General features: G+C 41.1%; 1 pseudogene; it reads right to left on the reverse strand.

The window, feature by feature from the left end:
- Nucleotides 1-5704: 5704 nt before the first annotated feature.
- Nucleotides 5705-27465, reverse strand: LOC139381542 (indoleamine 2,3-dioxygenase 2-like; annotated as a pseudogene).
- Between the last annotated feature and the right edge of the window lie 102 nt (nucleotides 27466-27567).

Raw genomic sequence — 27567 nt, forward strand, 5'->3', positions numbered from 1 at the left:
ATACCACGGTTATGACAAAGCATTTATTTTTACTGCTCTTATTAGGTTTGTAACCAGTTTATAATAGCGATAAGGCACCTCGGGGCTTCGTGGTTTATGGCCAATGTACCACGGCTAAGGGCTGTATCCAGGCACTCCGCTTTGTGTTGTGTGTAAAGAACAGCCCTTAGCCGTGGTATAATGGCCTTATTGCTTAATTCTAACTCACTTGGCTCAACTGATCATCATCACAGACCATATGGTCCTTCACGTAGTGCCATAATTCTGCAACTCACCAATAATTTTGATTAACATTGATCAGCACCAAACACCTTTGCTTACTATCTCCTATATGATTACATTAGGGGTGGAATCAACTCACGACCCAGAAGTAGCAATCCATGCACTGAACTTACAACAATAAAGAAGGGCTATTTACAGTATACATAAGCATGTAGGGTATTCAATCTTTATATTTCTAGGCCTTTGACGAATAGTGACTTTGGATAGATGGATTCATTTGATGTAGCAACTTAAACCATCCACTTATTGCACCTAATATTTATAGATAATAATTTAAATCTCACATAAAAAATGTCACACTGACAGCAAGTGATTCAATCACACATTTGATCTTCTTGGCTGGGTTACCAGGTCCTTCAATATTACTGTACAGATGGAGGAACTTAATTTGAGCCAGTTTGCCACTGAAAGAAAATACACCTGCAGAAATAGGCAATGTGAATGTGGAATATAATTAATTACATTTTTTTGTAGGGGTTGATAGATTTTTCATTAGGGCAAATCAAGTATGACATTTTAAAGTGGAAATTACAAACTTTAGAAGCCATTTTAAACATCAAATACACAAGTGTACATTTCTTGCTGTGCAGGAAAGTTCTCCTCAACAAAACAGTGATCAAATGAAGATCCTACATCTGTAGCATATTGAAGGACAGACATAGCTATACCTTAAGGAAGTGCAATTCATTGATTTGCAATATTATGCATTTTGTACTGTTTTTACCTTAAAACAAATGCATTTTCAATAAAACCAATATAATTGTAAGAGGTGTGCTGACATTATTCTAAACTATGTGAATTGCAAGGCAGAGACAATATGATGCAACACAATGTTGACGGAACATACAGTTGAAGTTGGAAGTTTACATACACTTAGGTTGGAGTCATTAAAACTTGTTTTTCAACCACTCCACATATTTCTTGTTAACAAACTATAATTTTGGCAAGTCGGTTAGGACATCTACTTTGTGCATGACACAAGTAATTTTACAGACAGATTGTTTCACTTATAATTTAGGGTATCACAATTCCATTGGGTCAGAAGTTTACATACACCAAGTTGACTGTGCCTTTGAACAGATTGGCTAATTGACATAATTTGAGTAAATTGGAGGTGTACCTGTGGATGTATTTCAAGGCCTACCTTCAAACTCAGTGCCTCTTTGCTTGACATCATGGGAAAATCAAAACAAATCAGCCAAGACCTCAGAAAATAAATTGCAGACCTCCACAAGTCTGGTTCATCCTTTGGAGCAATTTCCAAATGCCTGAAGGTACCACATTCATCTGTACAAACAATTGTGCGCAAGTATAAACACCATGGGACCACGCAGCCATCATACCGCTCAGGAAGGAGATGAGTTCTGTCTCCTAGAGATGAACGTACTTTGGTGCGAAAAGTGCAAATCAGTCACAGAACAACAGCAAAGGACCTTATGAAGATGCTGGACAAAAGAGGCACAAAAGTATCTAAAAAAAAAAGTATATAACCTGAAAAGCCGCTCAGCAAGGAAGAAGCCACTGCTCCAAAACCGCCATACAAATCCAGACTACGATTTGCAACTGCACATGGGGACAAAGATTGTACTTTTTGGACAAATGTCCTCTGGTCTGATGAAACAAAAATAGAACTGTTTAGCCATACTGACCATCGTTATGTTTGGAGGAAAAAGGTGGAGGCATGCAAGCGAAAGAACACCATCCCAACTGTGAAGCACGGGGGTGGCAGCATCATGTTGTGGGGTGCTTTGCTGCAGGAGGGACTGGTGCACTTCACAAAATAGATGGCATCATGAGGAGGAAAAATTATATGGATATATTGAAGCAACATCTCAAGACATCAGTCAGGAAGATAAAGCTTGGTCGCAAATGAGTCTTCCAAATGAACAATGACCTCAAGCATACTTCCAAAGTTGTGGCACAATGGCTTAAGGATAATAAAGTCAAGGTATTCGAGTGGCCATCACAAAGCCCTGACCTCAAACCTATTGACCATTTTTGTGCAGGACGGAAAAGCATGTGCGATGAAGGAGGCCTACAAACCTGACTCAGTTACACCAGCTCTGTCACGCTCAACTTATTGTGGGAAGGTTGTGGAAGGCTACCCGAAATATTTGACTCAAGTTAAACAATTTAAAGGCTATGCTGCCAAATACTGAGTGCATGTAAACGTCTGACCTACTGGGAATGTGATGAAAGAAAGAAAAGCTGAAAATCATACTCTCTACTATTATTCTGACATTTCACATTCTTAAAATAATGTGGTGGTCCTAACTGACCTAAGTATTTAGACCATCTGAGAACCAATTGGTACATCAACATGCTACTGTACAGCTCCTAATCCATGCTCTCTTCCTTGTCTTGTTGATAAAAACTCCTAGCATGAACAGGGCTCAGCTGCAGTGTTGGATTGCTTTGAGGTCTGCCTAGTCACTCTCAGAAGTCTCTCTCTCTCTCTTTCTCTAAATGTGATTGGCTCACTCTCTGGCAGGGCCACAACTGGCATGCCCTGAGGCTGGCCAGTTTCCAGCCTGCCACTTGCTGCCCAGATGCCGTCAGCTTGGACGACTAAACTCAAGTGTGTAATTTCCCTCTCTCTTCCTCTCTACCTTCCTATATCTCTCCAACACTCACTTCCCCCAGCTACAGTACAGTGAAACCATGGTTACCATGGTGAAACAGGTTGGATCATTGACACAAGCTCAGTGGCTCAGGTCCCTAAGAACCATTATAGTGTCTGAGTTCAGCTGGACTTTTTTACGTGTCACCTTTCCATGCAAAATAAAATGGAATAGAATATCGCCCTTCATCATCCACATCCCCCAACTGGAGGTAAAAGTCGGGCAATGATGACATGTCTGCCCATCCTCGCTCTATCCACTACCAGCATATCTTGGGCTCTATTCATTCAGATCTGCTTTAGCCGACATCCGCATAGCGGTTGTTTTGACAGTGTCAGAGGTAGAATTACATTAGTGCTGTCCAATCCACAATTGGTTCCTGGCATTATACCTAAAGCAGACATTGCTATTGGCTGCACAGAGTCGCAATGAGAGGAATCCCATAGAGCCATTACAAGTTTGAACAGCGTAATGTGAAATGTAATTTAGGGAAGAGTGGGGTAAATTTTGCAATTTTTTACAGTCAGCATCACTCCATCAAGGGAAATATAGCATTCTTTCTACCAAGGACATCTACATATATTTCAGGATGTTGTGTAACCCTGGAAAAAAAATCAGAATTAATGTATATGTAACCGATGTGAAATGGCTAGCTAGTTAGTGGTGGTGAGCACTAATAGCGTTTCAATCGGTGACGTCACTTACTCTGAGACCTTTAAGTAGTTGTTCCCCTTGCTCTGCAAGGGCAGTGTCTTTTGTGGTGCGATGGGTAACGATGTTTCGGGGGTGGTTGTTGTTGATGTGTACAGAGGGTCCCTGGTTCGAGCCCAGGTTGGGGCGAGGAGAGAGACGGAAGCTATACTGTTACATATACATTACAGTTCTGAAAATATAGCTTTTTGGGGAGGATAAATCCGCGGGACAGGGTAAATTAATCCGACGACACATTTCTGTACTTACTAAAATATGACCACTAACTTTTTACAACTTTATTTCCCCAAAACAATTAAACACTATCCCTTTTTGGTCTTTTACATTTTTTAAGCATCTTTTAACACAGGCAAAACTTTTAACATAACCCATGCACATTAATTTGCTCAACTTGCCATTGACTCAACTTACCTGAAGGCAAACATTTTGCCTATATTAACCCACACAGCTACAAGGATGCACTTTCATGCTAGGTTTAGGACCTCATATCGAAGCATATAGAGACCCAAGCTGATGAAAAGAACAAGCTTAATGTTATCTACTTTGGTTTAGATACAAGTATCATGAAACCTCAACACAATAAATGATTTAATTTGACTTGGTGAAATCAGTTATTGGGACTTAACTTCCTTGTCACTTTTTCCATGTGGTTTCTTCCTTCACAGACTCCATTAAATTATGACCGCTTACTAATTATTCAGTCAAATTATGCATTTTGTGTATGGTTTCAAATTTAGCTTAATTATTTCTATAGCTTACACTTTCTTGTTCTGGACTTCTGACGCGAGTAGGACGGGTGTGGTTTTGTGACAATGATCAAGAGCAGCGGCTCACCAATTTGACAGCTCCAATGCAGTTACACCTCAAACACCTCCAAAACATCAGCTATGAGGGTGTCGTCTATCGCCGGTTAACGCATGATCTGATTGAATCTAGTCATAAAGGCTACTGGATAAGGGAAGACCTCTCAAACTGCGTACTGATGTTTAGAGTTGAAATGTGAAGCAATGCTGAGGCATGTTGCATGTCAGCAAGTACCGTGACCACTACTGCTACTAACCATAACACACATCAGTGAATAAACATTATTTTTGGGGGGCCATTTGAGACCCCATACGAAAGCATGGCTGGTAAATCCATTTGTTCTATCTACTGTAAGACAGCCTACATCACACCGAAGGGTTTCTACTCAAGCATAGAATCCCTTAATCCCATAACTACTGGCAGATTAAGATGCACTTTGGGTAGAATTGGAGCCCCACAATGGAGGTAACAAGGCAAAGTGGTTTACAATTCAATACCTATGACAGAAACCACCACTATAATGTCACACAACAAAGCATCAATGTTTTCCCATTTCTGTCTGGTATGCTTTTTTTCATTTGATTTTAACCTTTATTTAACTAAGCAAGTCAGTTAAGAACACATTCTTATTTACAATGACAGCCTACCAGGGAACAGTGGGTTAACTGCATTGTTCAGGTGCAGAATGACAGATTTTTACCTGGTCTGCTCAGGGATTCGATCCAGCAACCTTTCGGTTACAGGTCCAACACTGTGACTACTAGGCTACCTGCCGCCACCCATATTTTAGTGTGGAGATTAATGTCTTAGGTTGTCATTTTTCCACAACCATAAAGTTGTGTTGTTAGGTCATAAAAAACTGGCATATAAAGCATTTAACTGTGTCGGCTTAGTTGATGGCGCCACATCGTTTGCTTGGTTATTCCTAGTAAAGTAGATCATCTTACACAAATGCCCCAGGCAGTGTTGGAAGTGGGTCAGCCCTTGCCAGAACTTGATTTCCAACTAGTTTGAGTAATAATATTTAGAAGAACTATGTAGTGTTTACCTAAGCAAGAAAACTGAAGTTATAGTCAAGCATTGGAGCTCCAGGCCACTGCCCTTCCCAAAGAGTATACGTGGTGCCACCCAGAGAGCACTGATCTCACAGACATGACTCACACAGTCAACACTGATAGGATACATCACTATCTTTTGGTTACATATATAGTATATACATATATACAGTACCAGATGGTAACTCTGCAGATCCACCAAGGCAGACCAACAGCAGTCATAAGACAAAGTCACCTAGAGGGGGACAGCCAGTCGGAGTCTCTATCAGCTGGCAGTGGGAAAGATGCTGTACATGGAGAGATGCAGAGGAGGAACGACCAAGGAGAAATTAGGAGAGTGAAGAGGTGAGATCAGAGGGGAGATACGCTTTGGTTAGAACCCAAATTGAAATATCACTGAAAATTCACTTGACTTTTTATATAGAAAGAGAGGCTTATCTGGTCAGAATGGGGCCATACCTGCATGGTCGTCATGACAGATGCCCAGTAGAGCATCAAAGCATTGAATGGTGGAACTCTGTGCAGCACTTCCCCCTGACAACATCATTGGTTCATCCCCCACACCCTCATACAGCAGCCCTCCTGAAGCATGGGGTTATCACTCCATCTACGACAGCACTATACAGAGTTACACTATATCTACAAAAGTATGTGGACACCCCTTCAAATTAGTGGACTCGTCTATTTCAGCCACACCCGTTGCTGTCAGGTGTATAAAACACACATCCATGACATCTCCATAGACAAACATTGGCAGTAGAATGACCTGACTGAAGAGCTCAGTGACTAGCAACGTGGCACAGTCATAGGATGCCACCTGTCTAGAAGCAACAATGGCTCAGCCACGAAGTGGTAGGCCACACAAGCTCACAGAATGGGACCGCTGAGTCCTGAAGCACCATGTGCAATGCCAAGCGCCAGCTGGAGTGGTGTAAAGCTCACCACCATTGGATTCTGGAGCAGTGAAGTGATGAATCACTCTTCACCATCTGGCAGTCCTACAGACATATCTGGGTTTGGTAGATGCCAAGAATACGCTACCTGCCCGAATGCATAGTGCCAACTGTAAAGTTTGGTGGAGGAGGAATAATGGTCTGGGGCTGTTTTTCATGGTTCGGGCTATCCTCATTAGTTCCAGTGAAAATAAATAAATTATATAGCATATAATGCCATTCTAGACAGTTCTGTTTTTCCAACTTTGTGGCAACAGTTTGGGGAAGGCCCTTTCCTGTTTCAGCGTGACAATGCCCCCATGCACAAAGCGAGGTCCTTACAGAAAGTGTTTGTTGAGATGCGTGTGGAAGAACTCGACTGGCCTGCACAAAGCCCTGATTTCAACCCAAAGTCTGTGAGAGATACATAGATAGAGCCAGATAAAGAGAAAGAAAGACACATATACTTTCCTGAATTCCTGAGCTAGAAACCCTCTCCATCAAGAGAGAGACCAGGAAGAAGCCTCTACAGCTTTCTCCCCCAGTGAAAGAGAATAGTGTATTCGAGTTCCTATATTCAAAACCACATGAATATTGCATGGAAACCACATAAAAACAGACCCGAAAACAGGAATTTACAGGAGATAAATGTACTTGTCATGATAGTGTATCTGTCATATTCACCTAATCTTCATGTCCCTGAAATGACAAGTTTAAGAAAGAATGTCAATCAGTGGAGGCTCCTCGGCGGAGGAAGGGGAGGACCATCCTCAGTGAAATATCATAAAAATAAAAATTGTGAAATATTAAAAAGTTATCATATTTAAATAAAACTATATTGAATATATTCATATGTCACCAAATAATTGATTACATCATATTTTTTTTTTGCAATGAAGGTCTACAGTAACTTCAACAGCACTGTCTGGGGTAGCGCCATGGTACATTGACATCAATACAAAACCTAGGAGGAATTTGGATACATTGTTGGATAGAGATAACATGAAAGGTGATAGTTGAGCATTTTTTGGATTACAGTAGACTGAATAGGTATATTAGAAATTGTTTTATTGGTCTAGAACTTTATTTTTGTGTCCAGTTAGTGCAATTGTCTTGCTAATTTCAGTAACTAGCTAACTACTGTACCAGCGCGAATGACCAACGAAGAACCCCTTTCGTTCTCTGGCGTACACGGAAAAGGTGCGAATTAAAAGCGAGGGTCGACCGCTGCCTGAGATCAGTTTCATGAAGAAAGATGAAAAGGTGAGCTCGTTAAATATCACCTGGTATCAAAAGTATAGCTGGTTAACAGGGAGCCTGTATTACTGGTTTTGCCTGCGTTTTTGGGCATGCAATAATTTGCTTTTAGAGGACACGACGAGATGGAAAGTTCTGCCGACAAGGAGTTTTGCCGAGGTAATTGAACGTTACGATGCTTTACTTGCTGAACATATCAAACTTTCGACTGTCTTTTCTGGGATGTCGAAAACAATTCCGAATGATTTGATAGCTTCCATCGCATCATCCATTAAAAGATTAAAGAGAGTTTGACGCAGCACATTTTTTTCGTGTGTGCTCAAGTAGACTTTCCACTTTCCTCCGGTATTTATTTCCCAAAGATGATAGATAACACAATCACCCCGGACAGACACAAGCAAAAACTAATGATATATATGTTGCAGCAACCTAGACTACACCTAAACATTAGAAATCTGAAATGGTGTATGGGATGAAAACAATACTATTTTTCAGTCTAATCAACTGTAGGCTACTAATTAGAGCAGCTGCATACAGCCTATGCGCCCTGTCCATCTGGTCAGGGTAAACTAATTGGTAACGTTATGTATTTATAGTCCATTTGTGTGCCAATTAGAAAATGTGGTCAAATTTAGTTTATATTCCAAATTGGGCTGGCTAGGCTGCCTATACGTTTCTAATCCAAAATGATTAACTGGAATGAATGAATCAACATAATAGTGATGACGGATGTGAGTAAATGTTTTACAAGGCCTACAGTTGCATAGGCCTGCATAATGCAAACATGCATAAAGCAAGCTCAGCCCTGTGAGATCTATTGTCTATCAGTTGTGGTCTGGGTAGAGGAAATCCCCTTCCTAATTTAGTCTAAATATAATTTATATGAACAAGTATAAGGTTGCTGCAGTTTGACAGGGTTTACATCCCCCCCAGGGCCAGGAGTTTTTTTTTTTCTTCAGTTTTTAAAAATCATGTGATCTAATTATGATCAACTGGTCCCATCATATCCCATATAAAACCTTTTTACAACTGATTATTCACTGTCATACCTTATAGGGTCCAAAGTTTTCCTAGTTATGTTAACATTTAAGGAAAAACAGGATGATCAGGGCTTTATTCAGGAAAGTTTCTTGGTCTACTTTGATGTGTCAAGTGGGCGAGGTGCTGTGTTTGACTTTATGAATTTTGAGATGTCTGAATTTAAGTTTATAGAGAAAGTCATTGTCCAAACCTACGATGGTGCAGCTGTAATGGAATGTATCTGCTTTTTGTCTGCTATATGTCCCCTCCTGTTCCCTGATTAAGAGGTGATGACCACTCCACTCTACTATCTTTGTCAAATTTCTCCTGACATGAACTGAAGCCACGTCTCATGTGCCCGCACATCCACTGGCACATTGAATGTTTCCCCTCCAAGTACTGTGAGTACCCCTATACATTTTCACTCATTTCTTTATGTAGAGTCAATCACATACGCATACACAATCACATTTTTACACACAAATGATTTTACTCCTTGCTTGGACTAACTCATTCGTAGCTCTTTTGTCTAACTGTGTAGTGTGTTGTGTTATGTTTTTGTCTTCCCAGTCAAATCCTGTCCTGCGCTGGTCAAGCCTTTGAACACCTCAATTCAGGCCCTCATTCAATCACTGCTGTGATCCCTTTCCAACACTGTAAGTAGCCCTCGCATTCCTATTCCCCATAATATGGTACTATAAATGTCTTTATTAAATGCTTTAGGTTAAAATAATTAGTCTTTGATGATTTTTGAAACACACTTTGTCGTCTCCGTGCGTTACGCTCCTATACTGTGGGTCACCCATCCTCCTCAATGTTTCAAGTCACCAGCCTCCACTGATGTCAATACATTTGTTTCCTAAACAGTACATGGTACTGTGGTGTTAATAGAATTGATGGTAGAGGATAAGGGTGTAGTGGCATTTTGGGTATGGGATGAAAGGAAAGTGTTCAAGGGGGTAGAGCTATGGGGTAAGGTTCTAAGGCCCAGCTCACCCTGTAGGTAATTTAGTCTCCATTTGTCCAGAAAGGAATCTGCATAGGTCAGGATGGGGGGCAGGCCGAGTCTCTAGGAGACCAGCCAGTAGGGCAGAGCCAGCAATTTGGGGAGAGTTTAATCAACACAAACAATGCCAACAATCAATGGGACATAGTTCAAGTCTGAGGTTAAAGTTAAAGGTGCAATGTTTTTTTACCTGGGCCGGCAGGTATTGCCCCTCCTGCCAGACATAGACCAAGGTGAGCCAGCCTCAGCTTCCGATGGCCCTTCAGGTGATGGGGACTCACGGGCATCTGTTTCCAACAATGTGTCTGTTAGTATGGGGTCTATCAGCAACACGGGTACAATCACAGACATCAGCATGGCCATCACAAGCCCAGACACATACAAAGTCACATCACTGCTGAAGCCAAAATCAACTGTATTTGATTGTTGACTAAGATACATGTGGATTCTCACCTCTTTTACCAGGTGTCATAGCTGATGTGTTTGGATGAGGGGTGTGAGGTTGCTGGCCAAGTCCATCCATACCCGGTAGTACTGTGAAAGGTCTGTCTAAAATGGGCAAAGGTCATACAACTAGATATGACAGTACGCTGATTTATCTGTGCACTATACACCAAATAAGAAGGTTTTGTGCTCTAGAAGTTCAAGCAAAATATATGTTTTTGGCTCTACAATCGGAATGTACTGTAAGTTAATAAGGTGTGATGGGATAAAAAATATCTACATTTGAGAGTAGAACTTGATCTAGTGTTGACATTGAGCACACTCTTTCCCATGTAAGTCAGTAGAGACCAGAACATACCAAATGTCATGTGCTCACAGCTCAGTGTGTGCTGGAGGGAGAAAGATTGATAGGTGTCCATATAACATTAATCAAAGCAAACCTATTTAACAGTTTAAAACCCTGGTAGCACATGGTATTTGTGGATCAAGAGTCACTGGAGGAAATACCATGGGTCACTGAGACTGAAAATAATTCCAACCTTCTCATATTATTGGTGCGGAATCTACAGACTGACGTTACATGTGGAAGGAAGTAGGTCCTCTATGTTGCTTTTCATATCTCAAAACCAGGCAGTTATTTGAAAGATGACTTGGCTGATCTAATTTGTAGAGAGCAGAGAAATCAAGCTTGCTTCATCAGCAAAACAAAACAGCCCTTAAAGGAAAATGTACCGATATGGTAATAAATAAAATGCCAACAGATGAAAACCTGAAGTCTCACCATTAATACAATTCTGTTAACAGTAATTGCAGTCATCTTGAGACATTTTTTGACAACATGCTGAACTCAAATGACATGTATAAAGTTAGAAAAAGATGCCTTACTGCTGGCTGCTTGAGGAGGAATCCAAACTCCTAAAACACAAAGAAACAGTCCAGGTCAATCTGCAGTGATGTGCTGGTGTAGCTTTACTGTATCTATCACTCACTTACATTTTGTATTTACTATTATTGAACACATCCCTTTAATCATGATTTCTGACATTTTTAAGTCCAATCCTAGAATGCTGTGTACAGTATCATGTGACACCAAGCAGTTCCTCAAATCTGGGATAGGATCTGTGTGCGTTTCCCGGAATTAGGAACCTTATGATTGTCATATTGGATTTAGATTCAAAATAAAAAGAGAGACAGCTTGTCAAGACGAGACTGAATTTTAAACCTGACCCAAACGACTTAAAAAGTCAAAGCCATCCTTACAGCTCATGAAATAATAATGGACTGCTTCGGAACAGCAAGTTTTAAAAGCTAGCAGTTCTCCTGCCCCGCCCCCTTTGGTTAATGTTGCAACCTCGGACAACAATTTCCCGGAAAGCCCAATTCCCCCTTCTAACCACTTGTGAAATCCCCTCACAATGATCTCAAACTGTGTTTCTAATACACAATTAAATATAAAACAGACAACCCCTTGCTTATCTGGAAACTTGGGTATGTTGTGGTGGACTGTCATTACAATTGCTTCACGGAAACCTGGTAAAAGTATGTTTAATGTGGCTAGCCACGGAACAGTTCTGAATTCACTGTCAGCTTGCAGTCAACGCTACAACTAAGCACAGCAAACCTGCCTAGTAAAATCGTATTGGTGATTTCTCGAGTATCATCAAAATAAATCAATCACGGCACATTTTTAGACTCATTCAGCAGTTTTTGCCTGGTTAAGTACAATACATTGGAAATGAATGTTGAAAGTTCCATTTATATTCCTAAAACTTTGAAAATGATGTTGCTGCTTCCTGTTGACAAGACATTTTGATAAATACCTCCCAAACACAGCTTTAAAGTGACCTAATCAATATGCAAAAACAGTTTGATGTATTGAAAACATAAACATAAAATGCTCTCTCTACATATAATGTCAAGCAAAAAAAATAAACGTCCTCTCACTGTCAACTGCATTTATTTTCAGCAAACTTCACGTGTAAATATATGTATGACCATAACAAGATTCAACAAGTGAGACATAAACTGAAGTGAATCTCCTCCGCATGGACTGTACCAGATTTGCCAGTTCTTGCTGTGAGATGTTACCCCACTCTTCCACCAAGGCACCTGCAAGTTCCCGGACATTTCTGGGGGGAATGGTCCTTGCCCACACCCTCCGATCCAACAGGTCCCAGACATGCTCAATGGGATTGAGATCCGGGCTCTTCGCTGGCCATGGCAGAACACTGACATCTGTCTTGCAGGAAATCACTCACAGAACGAGCAGTATGGCTGGTGGCATTGTCATGCTGGAGGGTCATGTCAGGATGAGCCTGCAGGAAGGGTACCACATGAGGGAGGAGGATGTCTTCCCTGTAATGCGCAGCATTGAGATTGCAGGCGATGACAACAAGCTCAGTCCAATGATGCTGTAACACACTGCCCCAGACCATGACGGACCCTCCACCTCCAAATCCATCCCGCTCCAGAGTACAGGCCTCGGTGTAACGCTCATTCCTTTGACGATAAACACGAATCCGACCATCACCCCTGGTGAGACAAAACCGTGACTCGTCAGTGAAGAGCATTTATTGCCAGTCCTGTCTGGTCCAGCGACAGTGGATTTGTGCCCATAGGCGAAGATGTTGCCTGTGATGTCTGGTGAGGACCTGCCTTTACAACAGGCTTACAAGCCCTCAGTCCAGCCTCTCTCAGCCTATTGTGGACAGTCTGAGCAGTGATGGAGGGATTGTGTGTTCCTGGTGTAACTTGGGCAGTTGTTGTTGCCATCCTGTACCTGTTCCGCAGGTGTGATGTTCGGCTGTACCGATCCTGTACCGATCTAGGTGTTGTTACACGTGGTCTGCCACTGCGAGGAAGATCAGCTGTCTGTCCTGTCTCCGTGTAGTTCTGTCTTAGGTGTCTCACAGTACGGACACTGCAATTTATTGCCCTGGCCACATCTGCAGTTCTCATGCCTCCTTGCAGCATGCCTAATTCATGTTCACGCAGATGAGCAGGGACCCTGAGCATCTTTCTTTTCGTGTTTTTCAGTGTCAGTAGAAAGGCCTCTTTAGTGTCCTAAGTTTTCATAACCGTGACCTTAATTGCCTATCAACTGTAAGCTGTTAGTGTCTTAATGACTGTTCCACAGGTGCATGTTCATTAATTGTTTATGGTTCATTGAACAAGCATGGGAAACAGTGTTTAAACCCTTTACAATGAAGAGCTGTGAAGTTATTTGGTATGTTATGAATTCTCTTTGAAAGACAGGGTCCTGAAAAAGGGATGTTTCTTTTTGCTGAGTATACATGTGCAGCAATAGTATTCATAATACTTTATTTACTTTAATTTACTTATTTTTATTTCACCAAAAACCCTGTTGTTTTGACAAGTGACAATAAATCACTCATCTATTAGGGGGGAGATAAGGTTGCACATCCTGTTATAACTAACACAGCTCAAACTGGGAATAATGTGTACAGCACCGGTTAGAGGACAACATGAAGGAGACAGCTTGCTACATTATGAAGTGTTGCATTTAGATTCAAGTGGGACACCAAGTGTAATGCAACGCTTTTTTGTTGACCACTTCCATCAATATCATAGTGAATTTAAGAAATTTTAAGATTATAGTGTACAGTTTAGATTATAGTATACAGTATGTTGCCCACTCAAACTATTGCAACAATGACATCAATTTATCAGTTGAACCATTCCCATACAAAAAAGTAATATATGGCCTTATACAGTTGAAGTCTGAAGTTCCTAACATTTAACATATGTTAATATATTTTAGTAAAATATATAAATCTCACACCTACCATACAAAAAATAATGTTATGGGTATAGATGGGGCTGTAGCAGAGCAGGTTGAGAGCTTCAATTTCCTCGGTGTCCACATCACAAAGGAATTAACATGGTCCACACACAGAGGGCCTCTTCTCCCTCAGGAGGCTGAAAAGATTTGGCATGGGCCCTCAGATCCTCAAAGTTATACAGCTACACCATTGAGAGCATCTTGACTGGCTGCATCATCACTTGGTACGGCAAGTGCGCTACAGAGGGTGGTGAGTAGGGCACAGTACATCACTGTGGCTGAGCTTCCCACCATCCAGGACTATACCAGGTCATTTCAGAGGAAGGCCCAAAACATTTTCAAAGACTCCAGCCACTCAGTCCGCCGTTATCGAACGGCACAGTGTCAGTGCACCAAGTCTGGAACCTGAACAGCTTCTACCCCTAAGCCATTAGATTGCTAAATAGCTAATCAAATGGCTACCCACTGCTGCCTATTATCTATTGTGTTGCCTAGTCACTTTAATCCTACCTGTATTTTTTATTTTTTTTTAACCTTTATTTAACTAGGCAAGTCAGTCCTCTTAACAATAACGACCTAGGAACAGTGGGTTCCTAGGCCTTGTTCAGGGCAGAACAACATATTTTTACCTTGTCAGCTCAGGGATTCGATCTAGAAACCTTTCGGTTACTGGCCCAACGCTCTAACCACTAGGCCACATGCCACCCCATAGTACATAGCTACCTTAGTTATCTTGTACCCTTGCACATCGACTCGGTGCTGTGTATAGCCATGTTGTTTTTAATTGTTATTCAAGGGTAGCCTAGTGGTTAGAGCGTTTGACTGGTAACCGGAAGGTTGCAAGTTCAAACTCCCGTGCTGACAAGGTACAAATCTGTCGTTCTGCCCCTGAACAGGCAGTTAACCCACTGTTCCTAGGCCGTCATTGAAAATAAGAATTTGTTCTTAACTGACTTGCCTAGTTAAATAAAGGTTAAATAAAAAATTCCTCGTGTCACTATATTTTTAATATAATATTTGATTTTTAAATCATTGAAAAAGGACCCAAAGCATGTGACAAATACAATTTGATTTGAAAGAAATCACCTAATATATGGCCATTTGTTGAATTTCGACAACAATTGTGCTAGGTTTATCTGAGAGACATCGTTAGCTGTCAGGGAGACTTTGAACAAGCTGCCTCATGTTCTGTGCACTTTGCGCAGCAGTGTATTTGAGGAGAACACTGTGTCATTACATGCATTGTCAGGCAGTGTGATTACTCAGAGACATATCTGTCACAGCAGTGCTTTGACAGCTCACATTGTGTGGAAGAATGAGGGAGGAAGATGGAGGGAGGGAGAGAGCTTAGGGCAATGCTTCAGTGTCAGCTCAGCTATACAGTTCATTAAGAGCACCCACCCTGTCATATAACCTGCCAGTTCAAGTCTACCTCTTCTGTCTCCCTTATTCTCCTCGCAGTAACATTTATGGTAGCATTTTGTCCCAAGCTCGCAGGAAAAGACTTCAGCAGGGTGAGTTATACTACACTTATCCATGATGTCTCTCCGTCATCACACAACATCTTGTGATGCATTCATTTTAATAGCAGTTGGCCTTGTCTAAATAACTGTCTTTGTACACCCTGTACCTGACATGTTTTAGCCTCACATATGCAGAGTTTGACAAGAGTTTGATATGAAGAGTACCCATTGATTCTGGATGAAAGCGCATGCGAGTGTGAAAGAAATAGATATGAGAGTAAAGTACACCGCCAGACAAACAGCTTATAGTTCCACTTTAATACACAGCATACAGTAAATGGAACTGACAATGATACACAACGAGAGGAGTTTTCTCACCTGTCAACCTATCAGAGTGAACATAGCTCAGACTGAGAAGAGGAGAACCTTTATAACCAATTATATCAGCTCCATCAACCTTTGTGCCAGGTGTTGCCTTTGCACCAGTGAGAAAAAGGAGAAGGAGCACAATGGGTGAGACCGAGAGCAGGAAAGAGAGATAGACAGCGAGAGAAAGTTGTTTAGTGCAGTAAAAATGTTCTGCTCCCCTGAACTTCGGCGTGTTTATTTTGCAGTAAAGCTCTGAAAGCCCATTGCATATTTACAAAAAGCATGGGCCTCTAAGAAATGCTCCCCTCTAAAAATCCAGTGTGTTGCTTTGGATGCTAACCAAAACAGTTTATGATTGGCTTGTAAGCTACGTGAGGTGGATACATTTTGAGTTTAAAATAATTAATGTCCTTCTCGACAGTGGGATGAGTCGTCACCAATATGTTTTCTTAGACAAGACATCACTAGTGTTATAAATAATACATTATATAATGTGGTAGATAGGAGTGCATGAGATTACCCTTCACTGTGCTGCAGATGTGACACTGTGCATGACAGTCTTATAGCCTTCCTTGCAAACTGACATCTGCCACTGTGCCAGCTAACCCTATCTACCTGACACATTTCAAATTGCTATTGGGCCCCATTTCCATAGCAACCAGGTGTGTCATATCACATATTCTATGCTCAACCTGTCAGTCTACCTCTGTGCCTCAGGGATAAATAGATCCAATCAGAGAGAGGAAGGAAAACAGAAGCTGAAATAAGGGCAGACAGATGACTAGTCAGTACAATGAGTTGCCTTGAGCTTGTTTGTGGGGTTCAGATAGTAAACTTTGATCTCTTCCTAGAGAAGCCCACACCCTACATTATTAATCAACACACTAATTGATATTTCTCACATAAACAAAGCTTTTGACGTAAGATAAGAAAAGTTACCAACGAGACACTGAGCCAAATAGGAAAGTCTCTTCTACAGTCGATCAGCTGCTTAAGTAATATATAGCATTTTTTAAGTTATAGTGTTCACAGACCACATGAATTGACAATAAGATATTTCTCATCAGGCTTATGAGCTATGGGTGATGCTGATCATGACTAGATAAATTCTATACTGTAGAACAGGGTTTCCCAACTGGTGGCCCGGGGGGCGAATTTGCCCCTCAGGTGATTTTATTTGGTTTTTTGAGCCCCTCCCCCCAAAAGAGTATATACAGTATACACTACTGTTCCAAAGTTTGGGGTCACTTGGAAATGTCCTTGTTTTTCAAAGAAGAGCAACTTTTTTGACCATTTAAAATAACATCAAATTGATCAGAAATACAGTGTTAATGTTGTAAATGACTATTGTAGCTGGAAATGAAAAAAAATGATGTATTTTTATGGAATATATATATTTATGGAATATCTACATAGGTGTACAGAGGCCCATTTTCAGCAACCATGACTCCTGTGTTCTAATGGCACATTGTGTTAGCTAATCCAAGTTCATCATTTTAAAAGGCTAATTGAACATTTGAAAACCCTTTTTCAATTATGTTAGCACAGCTGAAAACTGTTGTCCTGATTTAAAGAAGCAATAAATGGGCCTTATTTAGACTAGTTGAGTATCTGGAGCATCAGCATTTGTGGGTTTGAATCCAGGCACAAATGGCCAAGAACAAAGGACTTTCTTCTGAAAGTCACGTACGCTACGGTCACAAGACACAGGCCTCCTAATTGTCCCTAGAATTTCTAAGCAAACAGCTGGAGGCAGGGCTTTCTCCTATAGAGCTCCATTTTTATGGAATGGTCTGCCTACCCATGTGAGAGACGCAAACTCGGTCTCAACCTTTAAGTCTTTACTGAAGACTCATCTATTCAGTGGGTCAGTGTAGTCTGGCCCAGGAGTGTGAAGGTGAACGGAAAGGCTCTGGAGCAACGAACCGCCCTTGCTGTCTCTGCCTGGCCGGTTCCCCTCTTTCCACTGGGATTCTCTGCCTCTAACCCTATTACAGGGGCTGAGTCACTGGCTTACTAGGGCTCTTTCATACCGTACCTAGGAGGGGTGCGTCACTTGAGTGGGTTGAGTCACTAATGTGATCTTCCTGTCTGGGTTGGCGCCCCCTCTTGGGTTGTGCCGTGGCGGAGATCTTTGTGGGCTATACTCGGCCTTGTCTCAGGATGGTAAGTTGGTGGTTGAAGATATCCCTCTAGTGGTGTGGGGGCTGTGCTTTGGCAAAGTGGGTGGGGTTATATCCTTCCTGTTTGGCCCTGTCCGGGGGTGTCATCGGATGGGGCCACAGTGTCTCCTGACCCCTCCTGTCTCAGCCTCCAGTATTTATGCTGCAGTAGTTTGTGTCAGGGGGCTAGGGTCAGTTTGTTATATCTGGAGTACTTCTCCTGTCCTATCCGGTGTTCTGTGTGAATTTAAGTATGCTCTCTCTAATTCTCTCTTTCTCTCTCTCTTTCGGAGGACCTGAGCCCTAGGACCATGCCTCAGGACTACTGGGCATGATGACTCCTTGCTGTCCCCAGTCCACCTGGCTGTGCTGCTGCTCCAGTTTCAACTGTTCTGCATGTGATTATTATTATTTGACCATGCTGGTCATTTATGAACATTTGAACATCTTGGCCATGTTCTGTTATAATCTTTACCCGGCACAGAAGAGGACTGGCCACCCCACATAGCCTGGTTCCTCTCTAGGTTTCTTCCTAGGTTTTGACCTTTCTAGGGAGTTTTTCCTAGCCACCGTGCTTCTACACCTGCATTGCTTGCTGTTTGGGGTTTTATGGGTTTCTGTACAGCACTTTGAGATATCAGCTGATGTACGAAGGGCTATATAAATACATTTGATTTGATTTTGATTTGATTTGAAACTGGTCAGTCTATTCTTGTTCTGAGAAATGAAGGCTATTCCATGGGAGAAATTGCCAAGAAACTGAAGATCTTGTGCAACGCTCACAGAACAGCGCAAACTGGCTATAACCAGAAGAGGAGTGGGAGGCCCCGGTGCACAACTGAGCAAAAGGACAAGTACATTAGAGTGTCTAGTTTGAGAAACAGGCGCCTCACAAGTCCTCAACTGGCAGCTTCATTAAATTGTACCCGCAAAACACCAGTCTCAACGTCAACAGTAACTACGGGATGCTGGCCTTTTAGGCTGAGTAGCAAAGAAAAAGCCATACCTCAGACTGGCCAATAAAAATAAAAGATTAAGATGGGAAAAAGAACACAGACACTGGACAGAGGAAGATTAGAATAAAGTTTTATGGGCAGATGAATCTAAGTTTGAGGTGTTCATATCACAAAGAAGAACGTTCATGAGATGCAGAAAAAATGAAAAGATGCAGGAGGAGTCATTGACGCCATCTGTCAAGCATGGTGGAGGCAATGTGATGGACTGGGGGTGCTTTGGTGATTGGTTCTGTATGGGGTGAAACTGGATAATAACTTAGTTAGGTTGAGTTAAACAATGTGTATTGAGATGAAAAAGTAATTGTGTTTAAGGTGAACTTGAAAGAGAATGTAATGAGATGGCTGCAATGTAAGCTTTATAATTCAGAATTCCTGCTCTAGCTAGCAAGCTAGTAGCTAGCTATCTACCTAGCTATGCATTGGTGGGGGCACAGTGGGGCTGCTCGTGCTCATGTAGTGTCACTACGGGTGTGAATAGCTAGCTAGCAAGTGGCAAGACTTTGCCTCTAACCAATAATGTTAAAGTTACTGCCTGTCCATGGGGAGAGGTTTAATACAATAGACCTGTGAGCTAGCTAGCAGCAGTAGAAAGCTACAGACTTGTGTGCAGGGAAGTGGAGGGGAATGCAATGCGCTGCCTGCAACTACCTTGGCAAAGTAATGTTAATGTCTTAACTGAATGTTATCCTTGTGTATTGAAATAATGAACAGCTTTGCTTAAAAATCTCCATTTAACTGACAATGTCAAATTAAATGTTACCAGGGTAAGCTAACTGTCGTGTGTTTTTTTCTTTCTATTGTGGAAAATTCACACTTTACTTCAAGCCTACAAATACCTAGCCTATTATGGTGTTTTTTAATTAAGTGAATAACTTTATTTACAGCAAACAAAAATACATGAAAAGTGCTTTAAAAATCTTTAGTATGAGTTTGTTATATTGTATCACAGGGCCCTTGTGTGTATGAAGTATCTTGTTTGTGTTTTCAAACCAGTATGGCTATACTATTTAGTTAACTATAATCTCATAATTCATTATAGTGAATGATCTATAAAACATCATACTTAGTTTTATAAATACTTATGAGTTATTATGGATGCTCATAGTCAGTGTTATATCGCATTATAAAGGGTTTATAAAGCGTTATATGTACTTCATAGAAAGTGTTACCTACTGTATATTTATTTTAGATGGATTAATTCTGTATCAAATCTCTCCTCTTTCTGGTAGGATTAAGAAACTCATAACACAGGCTATACAGTATAACCTCACTGGACCACAATCATTTCCATACTGTCAGCCTATCACCCCTGTTTTGAAACCGACTGACTAACTACAATGTGAGAGAGTGAGTAAGGAGGCAGGGGGAGGAGAGGAACAAAGGTTAGCTCACAGCATCATAAAGAATATCTGCAGCATGCCTTGACTTTTTAAACATGGGAGGGCAGACGGAAGGCAAAAGTTTATTTTTTCCTCAAGAGAGCAACTGCCACAGAGCGTTCTAACAGGGAGGTGTGGGTGTTTTGCTAATGATTATTGCTCTCATCCAACCTCTAAATCTGCCCTCAGACATTCTTCTGACTCAGTAAATGAGTATGTATGGGCACAACCCTGACATTTCCCTTACACCGAGCCACTCAAATCAAATTTCATTGGTCACATTCACATATTTAGCAGATGTTATTGCGGGTGTAGCGAAATACTTGTGTTCCTAGCTCCAACAGTCAGTAATATATAACAATACACACATCTAAAAGTAAAATAATGGAATTAAGAAAAATATAAATATTAGGAAAAGCAATGTCGGAGTAACATTGACTAAAATACAGTAGAATAGAATACATTATACACATTTGAAATTAGTAAAGCAGTATATAAACATTATTGAATTGACCAGTGATTCCATGTCTATGTATATAGGGCAGCAGCTTCCTAAGGTTCAGGGTTGAGTAACCGGGTGGTACCCGGCTAGTGATGGCTGAGATAGAAGCTGTTTTTCAGTCTCTCGGTCCTAGCTTTGATGCACTTGTACTGACCTTGCCTTCTGGAAGGTAGCAGGGTGAACAGGCCGTGGCTCGGGTGGTTGATATCCTTGATGATCTTTTTGGCCTTCCTGTGACATCGGGTGCTATAGGTGTCTTGAAGGGAAGGCAGTCTGCCACTCTGTGGCTAATTGGCTCTGTAGAGGCTCCCTGAAAGCTTATGACTGCTGATGACTTATATTAGAGTTGCCCAGCTGGCAGTGATTTTATTTGGCCCACCTAGTTTTCTGAGCAAAAATATATACTTAACAAAAATATAAATGCAACATGTAAAGTGTTGTACCCATGTTTCATGAGCTGAAATAAAAGATCCCAGTAATATTCCATACGCACAAAAAGCGTGTTTCTCTAAAATGTTTTGCACAAGTTTGTTAACATCCCTGTTAGTGAGCATTTCTCCTTTGCCAAGATAATCCATCTGACAGGTATGGCATATCAAGAAGCTGACTAAATGATATGGTCATTACACAGGTCCACCTTGTGCTGGGGGACAATGAAAGGCCACTCTAAAATGTGCAGTTTTGTCACACAACACAATGCCACAGATGTCTCAAGTTTTGAAGGAGCGTGCAATTAGCATGCTGACTGTAGGAATGACATGACAGCATCCCTGAGTCGCCTCTTCACTGTTGATGTTGAGACTGGTGTTTTGCGGGTACTATTTAATGAAGCTGCCAGTTGAGGACTCGTCTGTTTCTCAAACTAGACACTAATGTACTTGTTCTCTTGCTCAGTTTTGCACCGGGGGCTCCCACTCCTCTTTCTATTCTGGTTTGAGCCAGTTTTGCGCTGTTCTGTGAAGAAAGGTCTTTGTTTCAGGCCATGTTGAGCCTGCCAACAAACCCACAAATGTGGATGCACCAGATACTCAACTAGTCTAAAGAAAGGCCAGTTGTATTGTTTTATTAATCAGAACAACAGTTTTCTGCTGTGCTAGCATAATTGCAAAAGGGTTTTCTAATGATCAATTAACCTATTTAAAATTATACACTTGGATTAGCTAACACTACGTGCCATTGGAACACAGGCGTGATGGTTGCTAATAATGGGCTTCTTTATGCATATGTAGATATTACGTTAAAAAACTCAGCTTTCCAGCTACAACAGTCATTTACAACATTAACATTGTCTACACTTTATTTCTGATCAATTTGATGTTATTTTAATGGACAAAATATAAATATTAAATTTTCTTTAAAAAACAAGAACATTTCTCCGTGACACAACTTTTGAAAGGTAGTGTCTATCTTTCTTTTTTTTCAGATTGCAAAAACACCAGCAAATGATTTTAATTTGGGAAATCTGTTCCAATGTAATCCCATGCATAATAGATATACAGTACCAATCAAAACGTTGGACTCAACTCCTCATTCAAGGGTTTTTCTTTATTTTTACCATTTTCTACACTGTAGAATAATAGTGAATACATTAAAACTATGAAATAACACATGGAATCATGTAGTAACCGAAAAGTGTTAAGCAAATCAAAACATATATTATATTTCAGATTCTTCAAAGTAGCCACCCTTTGCCTTGATTACAACTTTGCAAACTCTTGGCATTCTCTCAACCAGCTTCAGCTTGAATGCTTTTCCAACAGTCTTCAAGGAGTTCCTGTGACGTCTACTCCCGCTCTCCGGCGCTCTACATCGCCAGTTTATTAATTATTACGCACACCTGCCACCATCGAAACGTGCACCTGCGCCTCATGAGACTTCCCTAGACTCCATCACCTACCTGATTACCTCCCCCATGTCTGTCACTCCATTTGGTTCTTTCCCCAGGTGTTATTTACTCTTTCACTGTTTTATTTATTTACGCTACTCGTGTTTCTTGTTATGTTCCTTGTTATGTTCCGTTATTTATTACATTCACTCCCTGTACTTGCTTCACGATTCTTAGCATACATGTAACAGTTCCCACATATCCTGGGCACTTGTTGGCTGCTTTTCCTTCACACTGCAGTCCAACTCATCCCAAACCATCTCAATTGGGTTGAATGATTGTGGAGGCCAGGTCTTCTGATGCACTCCATCCCTCTTCTTCTTGGACAAATAGCCCTTACACAGCCTGGAGGTGTGTTGGGTCATTGTCCTGTTGAAAAACAAATGGTAGTCCCACTAAGCGCAAACCAGATGGGATGGTGTATCGCTGCAGAATGCTGTAGTCATGACTTTACTTTCATTAATCTGATGACTTATTTATCTAATCAACTAACCATGTTTAATTGTTACCTTATTTAAATTAATCATGTAACAATTAACTCATTAGGAATTTGGGGCACCACAAGAGCAGTTGTTTAAAGAGTTACCATCTCCTGAATTAAACTCCTATCACATCCATAAAAGTCAACGTATTAATCATAACCTCGTATCATATCATTCTGAACAATCGTAACCTGCATCTGCAAAAAAAACAGCCTTACTTATGATTCAGTGCTACACAAATTGGTTAAATTATTTATTTACTAGCTAACTAAATGATAACACAGAAGAAACATACACACTTAATACATTAAAACAGGTCCCTAGCTGACTGACAGAATATGGCAGCTTTTTACAAAGTAGATGGGAGGGAGAGAGAGAAAGAGACACTTATCGTTGATACATTTTAGGAACTACTCTCACAGTAATCATATACTTTGCACATGAACTGCCGCCCATTTGGAGTAAGAAATCATGAATTTATTTACGAAGGAATGCCTTCGTTCACCGTTTATCCCTGTCGGAACCTGGCCTTCTTAGGGAGGGTGTTGGCCTTTCCACGGCACGCTTGTAAGTCTCTGATTGTCCAAAAGCCCCCCCATCCCCGATCTTCTACTGTTGTTCATTTCAGAAGATAGGCTAGCCAGCCATGACGACGGTTCCCGTTGCTGATAAGAGTAGTAGAATACGTGATTTGAGGAGTAGTTGAATAGCATGGTATGAAGAGTAGTAGAATGGTCCCACTTATATTCGCATTTCTGGATACCTTACTTACGATGGCTAATCAGCCGTACCAGTGATTGTCTGCAAGGTGAGCTTCTCGCCTCTACCATGTGTTAATATTCAGAGTTCGAACCACTTCCGACGTGAGCTGCAGCTCAATGCCTTTCTGGTCTAAATGTTAATTTCTTACCAATCCTTTGATGCACTCTGGTCAAAAGGGACGGAACTGTCAGGCTGACACACTCTCTGACCTAACTCGGGCATGGCTACATACTGTGCAATGTTTATAGGACACAAATGATATCTTATGGCTCCTAAAATCACATTCCTATCTTAACAAAAGTATTTATGTTTCCTATTTCATATACAACGTTAATGATGGAGACTTCATTCATGTAGTGTATATACTTTAAGTTACAATATTTCCTTTAACATTTTTAATGACATCACAAAATAACAACCCATGTCCTTTCCTTTAATTTCCAAAAGGGCGTGAGGTGTCAACCCCTCACCAGGTGAAAGAGGGTCTAGTTACTGTAATCCATTGCCAAGCTGATCAGACCCATTTGGATCCCAACAGGGCAGTCATGACACTGTGGTAGCCATGCTGCTTAAGTGTGCCTTGAATTCTAAATAAAAAAAGCATCCCCACGGCATCACACCTCCTCCATGCTTCATGGTGGGAACCACACATGTGGAGACCCGTTCACCTACTCTGCGTCTCACAAAGACACGGTGGTTGGATCCAAAAATCTTACATTTGGACTCAGACCAAAGGACAGATTTCGCCGGTCTAATGTCCATTGCTCGTGGTTCTTGGCCCAAGCAAGTGTCTTCATCATAGCGCTTGGTTTTTGCGACTGCACTTGAAGAAACGTTAAAAGTTCTTGAACTTTTCCGTATTGAATGACCTTCATGTCTTAAAGTAATGATGGACTGTCGTTTCTCTTTGCTAATTTGAGCTTCCTTGCCATAATATGGATTTGGTCTTTTACCAAACAGGGCTATCTTCTGTATATCACCCCTACCTTGTCACAACAAAACTGATTGGCTCAAATGCATTAAGCAAAGAAATTCCACAAATTAACTTTTAACAAGGCACACTTGTTAATTGAAATGCATTCCAGGTGACTACCTCAAGAAGCTGGTTGAGAGAACGCGAAGAGTGTGCAAAGCTGTCATCAAGGCAACGGGTGGCTACTTTGAAGAATCTCAAATAAAATATATTTTGATTTGTTTAACACTTTTTAGGAATACTCCAAATTACAAAATAAAGTAATATGTGATAGCTAAACTACTGTTGCATTGACTTTGCTGTACTTACTATAACTGTGAAATGTTGTGGTCTTAACTGCAAGTTGCTTTGGATAAGAGCGTCTGCTAAATGTCTAAAATGTAAATTTTAAAAAGCATATCAGTATACAGATCAAATCTTCTATCCAGACGAGATATCAGACACTTGGAAAATTTGTTTTGACTGCTTGCTCTTATCCCTAGTTTGTTCATTTGTTTTTGTTGATAAAGTTACTGTGTAGAGCTACTCTTCAGTAAACCTTACTATTATTATACTCCTGTTTAGTCTGTGAGAGTCCTGACAGCCTAAAGGAAACAGACTGGAACTATCGCACCAGACCACCACCGCTCCCAGACTGTATGGCACACACACTAAAATATACACAGACCACAAGAGCACTCGACACATTCGTTTCGGTCCAGTGGTCCTGATGCTGGCACATCAGCAGCAGCCATTCATGTAAATAGAATACTGATTGTGTTTGTAAAAGGTTTGGCTTCCACCTGAACTGTTCAAATTTGTATCATTTTTCTGAGGGAATGACTTTTGCTACCCTCTGGTTCATTGTCTCTAGCACAGCCTGAGACATAAAGAATATACAGTATGTCTAATAATCATTATGATTACTTGTGTTGTACAACATGTTTAATCTGCGTGGTATATGACGGTTCACAGAGGGGAATCATGAATCTTATTTAAAACTGTTAAATGAAAGTTAACAGGCAAAACAAATTACTGCATGCAGCTCAGTAAGGTATCCTGTTGCCTTCCATATGTTCGGATACAGCACACATGGCACCATGAACTAGGCAAACCAAATTCAGACAAAAATCTCAGGCTAACTACCGTTTTTCGTCTCACAATCTTTATACTAGCTGACAGCTAGTGAAACTTATTAATGGGTTGCATGTTTCGTCACAATATTGTTTTGAATGTTAATTTTGCACTGATGCCTAACTGAGCATTTTACTCAGTGAGAGCTGATAAAGATTTCATCAAAAGTGCATTACAGTGGCTTGGAATAACAATGTCATTCAATAGGAGGCAAATACAGTATCTTGTGAAAGTATTCACCCCCTTGGCATTTTTCCTATTTTGTTGCCTTAACCTGGAAATAAAATAGATTTTTCGGGGGTTTGTATCATTTAATTTACACAACATGCCTACTACTTTGAAAATGCTAAATATATTTTGTGAAAAACAAGAAAGACAAAAAACTGAACTTGAGCGTGCATAACTATTTACTCCCCCTCCCAAAGTCAATACTTTGTAGAGCCACCTTTTGCATCAATTACAGCTGCAACTCTCTTGGGGTATGTCTCTATAAGCTTGGCACATCTAGCCACTGGGATTTTTGCCCATTCTTCAAGGCAAAACTGCTCCAGCTCCTTCAAGTTGGATGGGTTCCGCTGGAGTATAGCAATCTTTAAGTCATACCACACATACGACAGATTCTCAATTGGATTGAGGTCTGGGCTTTGACTTGGCCATTCCAAGACATTTAAATGTTCCCCTTAAACCACTCGAGTGTTTCTTTAGCAGTATGCTTAGGGTCATTGTCCTGCTGGAAGGTGAACCTTCGTCCCAGTCTAAAATCTCTGGAAGACTGGTTTCCTCAACAGATTTCCTCAAGAATTTCCCTGTATTTAGCGCCATCCATTAAATCATTCAATTCTGACCAGTTTCCCAGTACCTGCCGATGAAAAACATCCCCACAGCATGATGCTGGCACCACCATGCTTCACTGTGGGAAAAACGGCAGACATAGCGTTTTCCTTGATGGCAAAAAACGAAATCTTAGTCTTATCTGACCAGAGTACCCTCCCATAAGTTTGGGGAGTATCCCACATGCCTTTTGGCGAACTCCAAACGTGTTTGCTTATGTTTTTCTTTAAGCAATGGCTTTTTTCTGGCCACTCTTCCATAAAGCCCAGCTCTGTGGAGTGTACAGCTTAAAATGGTCCTATGGATTGATACTCCAATCTCTGATGTGTTGCTTTGCAGCTCCTTCAGGGTTCTCTTTGGTCTCTTTGTTGCCTCTCTGATTAATGCCCTCCTTGCCTGGTCCGTGAGTTTTGTTGGGTGGCCCTCTCTTGACAGGTTTGTTGTAGTGCCATATTCTTTCCATTTTTTAATAATGGATTTAATGGTGCTCCATGGGATGTTCAAAGCTTCAGATATTTTTTTATAACCCAACCCTGATCTGTACTTCGCCACAAATGTGTCCCTGACCTGTTTGGAGAGCTCCTTGGTCTCCATGGTGCCACTTGCTTGGTGGTGCCCCTTGCTTAGTGGTGTTCCAGACTCTGGGGCCTTTCAGAACAGGTGTATATATACTGAGATCATGTGACAGATCATGTG

This window comes from Oncorhynchus clarkii, chromosome 23 (genome assembly GCF_045791955.1).
Source record: "Oncorhynchus clarkii lewisi isolate Uvic-CL-2024 chromosome 23, UVic_Ocla_1.0, whole genome shotgun sequence".
Lineage (NCBI taxonomy): Eukaryota > Metazoa > Chordata > Actinopteri > Salmoniformes > Salmonidae > Oncorhynchus > Oncorhynchus clarkii.